Source organism: Schistocerca nitens, chromosome 10 (genome assembly GCF_023898315.1).
Source record: "Schistocerca nitens isolate TAMUIC-IGC-003100 chromosome 10, iqSchNite1.1, whole genome shotgun sequence".
Taxonomy (NCBI): domain Eukaryota; kingdom Metazoa; phylum Arthropoda; class Insecta; order Orthoptera; family Acrididae; genus Schistocerca; species Schistocerca nitens.
Window position 1 is genome coordinate 213035562 of NC_064623.1, and position 7003 is coordinate 213042564.

The 7003-nt window shown below is 50.1% G+C and overlaps 1 non-coding gene across 1 annotated transcript; it reads right to left on the reverse strand.

The window, feature by feature from the left end:
* Positions 1–2394: 2394 nt before the first annotated feature.
* Positions 2395–2534, reverse strand: LOC126210873 (U4 spliceosomal RNA). The gene has a single exon (XR_007540835.1). It is a non-coding gene; the product is annotated as a U4 spliceosomal RNA (small nuclear RNA).
* Between the last annotated feature and the right edge of the window lie 4469 nt (positions 2535–7003).

The following is a 7003-nucleotide window of genomic DNA, read 5'->3' on the forward strand; positions in this document are numbered from 1 at the left end:
GTCGGTGTAGTAGTGCGGTCCAGTCGACTCGCGCGTCGTAGCCAGTGGGGCCGCCCGGGAGCACGACCGCCGCGCAGCTATAATGACCGACGAGGGCCACCTGTTCCTGACGGAGCTGCTGCCGCCGCAGCTGGTGGTGCACCGAAGCGCGCGGCACCACCTGCAGTCCCACCCGTACTCGGCGGCCGCTTTCCTGCATCAGCCGCACCGCGAGAGCATGCCGTCCGCCGCGCACAACGCGCTGTCGCCTGAGGTGTCGGCGCACCTTGGCAAGCACTCAAAGGCGGCGCCGCCGTCGTCGTCCTCCTCGTCGTCGCACCAGGGCCGCGTTTTCGCAGCTACGGAGCTCCGCTCTCCAAGGGGGAATCTGTGTGGCGGCAGCACCGTCCAACGCACGAAGGGCTGAACTACGGCACTGCCGACACAAGTAGGGGCAGCTGTACCGTTACGCAGAATTTCGGCAACGGTGCGTCGCACACGGGACTGCACGGGAACAAAGCAGGGACCAGTGCGAGCTAGTCGACGCGACGCGACACACGCCTCCCAGTTCTTCCGCCGCCGACCACGTGCGTCGAGTCAACGTGACTCCGCCGTAAATGCGTACGCGCGGTCGTAAACGCAGTGGCCGTTAAATTGTCTTTCGCTTCTTCGCGGACGTTACGGCGCCTCCGGTTGCGCCAAAAGCAGAACATTCTGTGACGCGGCCTTTTGTCTCGTTCGGTCCACGTGGTCGCGCCACGGCTCGTCACTGGAGTGTACACCCTCCAGGATCGGTGACAGAGCCGTGCCACCAGTGCAACGCGCCTGTATAGACGGACTTTAGCGAAGTGTATTATTTGTCATTTATTGTAACGGCAGGAAAAATAAACGTGTCCGGTCCAGAAACCGCTGTAGTCGTTTATTGCCACAAGCCTCTCCCTTGAGCATAGTGCGTGGGCGCAGCGATAAAGCCGGTTCACTGCGCACGAGTGACTGTAAGTGGAGATATAACACGTTCCCGCTTCACATTCATAACAGATCCAAACAATAAGACATCTTCAATGGGTCCATTTGTGCTACAGTAGGCAGCAAATTTTGCTCACCTTGCATATAGGAAGAGTCATATTCTCAAATGAAGAGAGACAGAAAGAATGAGCCATGAGAAGCTAACTAGTTTCGCTCTCAAAAAAAAAAATAAATAAATAAATAAAATAAATGCACGACTCCTGCTACAATTCTCACCTACACTTGCTCTACCACTGTGTTTTTCATTGCATTCTTTGATTTATATTCACAGATACAGTCACAAAATTTACCCCACAAGCACTGGTTCCCTCTCTTCAGTATTCCACATGCAATACATTCTCATAGCACACTGGACCATCATTAAGCTCACCATCCCATTTAAACTATCACACTGTATAATGTGTCACATTTACACAGTAAATCCACAGTTCAACAAATACACCAAGAAATGCACTAATCACGCTGTTCAAAATGGAAATGCCATGGCTGCAGCCCACCATATTCTACTGCACAATCACTGTTATCACTGCATGAAGGAGATTTTCCACCAGTAGCCTTTAGATGAAACATGTAAGGTACATAAAGGTTCAACAAAACCTCATCATCAGGGACTGCATTAGCTACCATCCAAATAGCTACTAGCCCTTACCTTTCTTTCAATCCCTCTGCTCTGCACACTACAGCACATGTATGTATTCTCAAAATTAGGCAAAGCCTTGCACAACATTACAGTTCTTCCTGTTTCGTGTAACACACACCAGATAGGACACTGTCCTCAATGTGAGTGCCCTTACTAGGCACTGTGCAGCCTAACACATCAATCACCTCAAGTCAACAGACTCATTGCCCAATATTATCAACAGCAGTTCCATGGTCATAAGTTCTAATTATCAAGGTGTACACACAGCAGTGTCCAAAAAGAATCAAACATGCATCTAATGATCAGGACACAAACACAAATTATAACACTGGCAGTGCTGTGAAAATGAATTAAGTACAACACCTGCCTCCCACACACTCACCAACTCTCACTGTACAGCCCTAGTCTCCTCCACAAAATTCTGACAGAAGTTTTGTCAAATCCTACATTTATCAGTAATCACTGCATGTGTGTACCACAAGTATGCTATGGAGCAAGAATTGCCACTAGACAGAACCACATTTCAACTGTCCACATTGGCATCTTTATTCACACATAGCAGTTGCACAACATCTTACACTGAGGAGAATGTTTCTCACCAGCTGCCTAAGACATGTACACAATTCATCAGTGAACACAGCCTAGTCTGTGTACATAGTCCCTAACAACCATCAGCTAAACACTTCCACAAGTGTAGAATGAGTACACAGATAAACACAGCTTGAAGCATTGTTACTATGAGACTTACACCCCCTCAGAGGTTGCCAAAAATCGCCACAGAGACGGTATTTCACGTCTCTCAGGCGGGGTACTAGTAAAAGTTTTCAACTAGCAATAATCGCACCTCAGTTATACTTCATTGGTTACGATATTGCCACTGAGCCAAGATTAACTACCTAGCGCCTGGCACTGCTATTTATACCTGACGTTCGTTCCAAACACCTACAAGTACTTGCATCATTGATACCTATCAGTATTACCTTACACTACTCAAGTTCCATTGGGGGAAACAAATACAGAAATATACAGAAAAAAAACAGTAAAATACATTTTATTAGAGGCAGACTTTCTGTTCTTTGCTGCTTGTGTCTAATAGTTGCTTACACGCCCACTCACCGCCATCTTAAACGCTCAAAACTGCACAGTAGTTCTCCCCTTGACCGTCAGGCGCGCTACTGCTCACTCGCCTAGCCCCAAACAGACGAAAGTAGCACAACCTCATTTAGCAAATACCGGCACACCCATTAAGACTCATCGTTAGATTTTGTTATTTTGTGGCCGCTGGTTAGTACTAGACACCAAGAAAACTGCCAACTGCATTTACATTAACTTAACAAACCATACACTTCTCAGCAAAAGCTGTTTGACGTACTGAGCAATAAAATGCTAGTTTTACTCGAATCATGCATCTTCGGCGGTAATCCGGAAGGATACCGCCCTTCGATTGACCTTTCGGTCCTAATCGAAGCGTTAGGTATTGCAGGAGCCGGCCGCCCGGCCACCCGGCCGCCCGGCCGCAGCAGCAGCAGCAGCAGCAGCAGCAGCAGCTGCAGCGGCGGTCCCGGTCCCGGTCTGCAGCGGCGGTCCAGCCGGCAGCAGCCAGCCAGTCGTGCAGCAGCAGGAGGGTGCAGTTACGACGCCAAGACGATCAAGAGTGCCAAGGCCTTAGGGCACAGAGGACTGATGGTGCACCACGTAAGGTGTCCTTCCCCAAAAGGCTCGTACTTCTGTGGAATTTGGAAAAATGGAGGTCAAACCCTAATGGGGACTATCACATTAAGGCTGAAACGTTTGAGACTCCTTTTAGTCGCCTCTTACGACAGGCAGGAATACTGCGGGCCTATTCTAACCCCCGAACCCGCAGGGTGCACCTCTGGAATAAGGGCAATACGTCCAGCTAGAAAGTCGGCGGGTAGTTCGCAACCAGCAAAAATCTCCTCGCACATTTTGTAGAAGCGGTCTCCTAACAGGTCCCAAAATTGTTGGTAGAATTCATAAGTGAGACCGTCGGGGCCAGGTGATTTGTGTCCCGGACAGGCACGGAGGACAGAGGTGAGGTCAGCGAGTGTGAGTGGCTCGGTTAAACAGTCGCGGTCTCGACGATCCAATGAAGTCGGGACCCCACTGATAAGTGCTCGTTGGGCGGCGACGTCTACCGCAACATCCTGGAAGAGATGCGTATATTGGTCTGTTAGGTGTTTGAGGACTTCACGGTGGTCTGTGACGTGCGTACCATCGTCTGTTTTATGGCGTAGAATGGTGTTCTTCTTAGCATGATTACTTTTTGAGGCAAGGTGATAGATGGCTGGCGTCTCGTCCTCAATCAGGGATGAAGAACGGCACCTCACCACCATCCCCTCGGCCTTCTCCCGAGAGAAGCGAAGGATTGCCGCTTTAATTTTGTTGAGGCGCATGCGTAGCTGGTCATACCTGTCAGCAGGTAGGGTTAGTGCATCATTTAGACATTGTTGGTAGAAGTCTAATGTGCTACGCTTCCAGTGTGCGACTTCGCGACTATGTTGCTGGATAACACGTCGCAGCCGTGGCTTCGCACAGCGGAGCCACCAAACCACAGTGGTTGGGTACTTCGAAGCAGTAGCGATGCAATCGCGCCATGTTTTCGTGACAAGAGTGCGAAGTTCGGGCGTTGGGAGATGAAGTGTATTCATCTTCCAATAGGTGCCCCGAGGAACCGGGGTAGGACCCGTGATATACAAGGAGCAAGAGTATGCACAGTGGTCACTAAAGGCCACGGGAATGACTTGGACGGCACAAAGGGCAGGAATCAAATCAGCAGAGACATAAACACGGTCAATACGGCTTGCCCCAGTGGGATGTATGTGAGTAAATTGTGTGTAGGCGGGATGAAAGTGGCGCCACGTATCATTAAGGTCAGCCGCCCGAAGGAGTGGAGCGAGCGCTTCACACCTCATAGGCGTTGGACCTGATCAGCATCGGCTACCACACAGTTGAAATCTCCGCCAAATACGATAGGACGACGAGCTGTCAAGAAAGGGGTGATATCAGACGTAGAAAGTATTCTTCTGTCATGCCTGTGATTGGCTCCTGAAGGGACATAGACATTAATAAAAAGTACATCGCGAATGATACATGCAAGAACGCGACCATTGGGTAGCTTTGTAATATCGGATGGAGTTAAGTCTGATCTGTATAGCAAAGCAGTGCCTCGCCTGGCGTCAGGGTCGATGTTATATAGTGCCTCATAACCAACCAGGTCAGAGAGAAAGGGGGCACAAACCTCCTGGAGGAAGAAAACATTAAACGCACCAAGGCGCAGAAAGTCCTTCAGAGAGTGTAGTTTTACTGGGTTGGAGATTGAGTTGATATTTACTGTTAAAAGGGAGAGGGCTCCCGGCCGACGGTCAATTGCAGGCATGAGAAAGCAACACAGAGAAAGTAATGTCAGATAAAGTCATGGTCGTATGTAAGCAGGTGCGTAAACATCGAAACTGTAACCCTGCTACGTGACCCCGGATGTTAAGCACAAATACCAGGCAGCTCATGTGGGAACGAGCCCACTCAATCACGCATTTCGTCGTCTTCGTCGTCAGCCCAGTTCAGTCCTCCCCCATCGGCGGGATAGTCCGAACCAGGCGGTGCTGACGGCTCAGTCACAGCGGTATGTGAGAGGGTGCGAGTGCGCTGCAGCGGCTGTTCGCTGCCCTGTTCATTTTTACGTTTTGCGGGGACTGCTCCCCGATCTCGTGATGAATTAATGAGTGCTTCTAATTGGCGAGCAGTTTTCCGCATACCGTCCGAGCGGTCAGCGGAAACAGAGCGTGTAGTTGATGAGGCCTGAGATTCAGCCTCACTGTTGCTCTCAGGAGGGGGACGTATGACGCCCTCCTCCTCCTCCGCCTGTTCTTGGCTCGCCTTCTTGCGCCTATGACGACGCCGTGGGGACTTAGCGTCATCTGCCGGTGGGGGTGGGGTAGGATGAACTACCTCCATCTGTTCTACAGTGACAACATCACTAGCCACAGCAGGCGCACTAGTCGCCGCCGGCGGTACTGCCACTACGGGCGTCAGGTCCGAGACAATCTCAATAGGGCTGTCAATAGTTGCACTAGGCACCGTTTTCACCTCTCCTGACGGACCCGGAGTCGTCGTCAGTTCTCTCAGCAGTTCGGTGGGCAGCACCCGCCACTATCTCGTTGAGAAGAGGTACAAGGTTGTCACCTTCCGTGCGTTCCCGCGGCAGTTGCACAGGGCGCCTGCGCGGGCATTCCACGCGTAGATGCTCCGTGGATTGACAGAGGGAGCATGTCTGTGGTTGCCCTATATAGGTAACCTGTGCCCTTGTACTCGCAATATTTAAATAAGACGGTATGTGCTGGCGGAGGTCCATACGAACACTACGGACTCCGCTGTTGCCCTGGAAACGGTAGGCACTGCCCCATTTTTCATTCGTGATGCCAAGCACCTTGCCATACCGCGACAGGACACGGCCGATTACTTCATTGGGACACTCAGGGGGTACGTTGAATACCCGCACAGTCCGTATCCCGAAGCCAGATGGCACTATATGCACTGTTCCGACTGTGCCGTCGAAGTAGCGGAACGGATGTTCGCCCGCGAGTGCCAGGCCATACTTTTCGTATTTCTCCTGGTCGAGAAATTTTACAAATAGCGAAAATAAGACAAAATCCAGTTGAAAGGTGTCGACATCATTTTTCGGTACTTGCAGGTCACCAAATATCCAATCTTCTATTTCAAAGGCCGTTGGCCGTCTCGCTGCTCTATCGAATACGCAATGAATACTGTTGGAACGGTTCGACATTTCACCGCAAAAATTTCAACGCTGAAAAAACCAAGAACAACGAAAACGACCACGAAACGCGACTCGCGACCCGCTACAGAGCACAACGGACCGCTCCGACCGCGGGGTGTTTCTTAGCCAAAAGGCCGAGAAGCGATTGGTTACGATATTGCCACTAACCAAAGATTAACTACCTAGCCTTTTTTTTTTTTTACCTTTATTGTATTTCAATTCCCCATCGGGGCGGGCTGGCAGCAGCATAGGCGCTGCTCTTCAGCCGAAAGACATAGAACAAAACAAATGAAGACATTTAAAAACAGCAAAGGAGAGAATAAGGTTAACATAGATATAAAAAAGGGGAACATCATGGAAGGCAATAGACAAAAAAACGGGGTGACTGTAAAATGGAGAGAAAAACTGTTTAAAAGTAGCACACATAAAAAGCCACACACTGCGACGGTTAAAAGAACACAAGCCACAGTAAGACTGGAGCATAAAGGTAGTGACGGACGGCATAGCACATAACTTATCACTGGCGGCGAACCTCAAGGCAGGACACAATTAAAACACATCTCTTG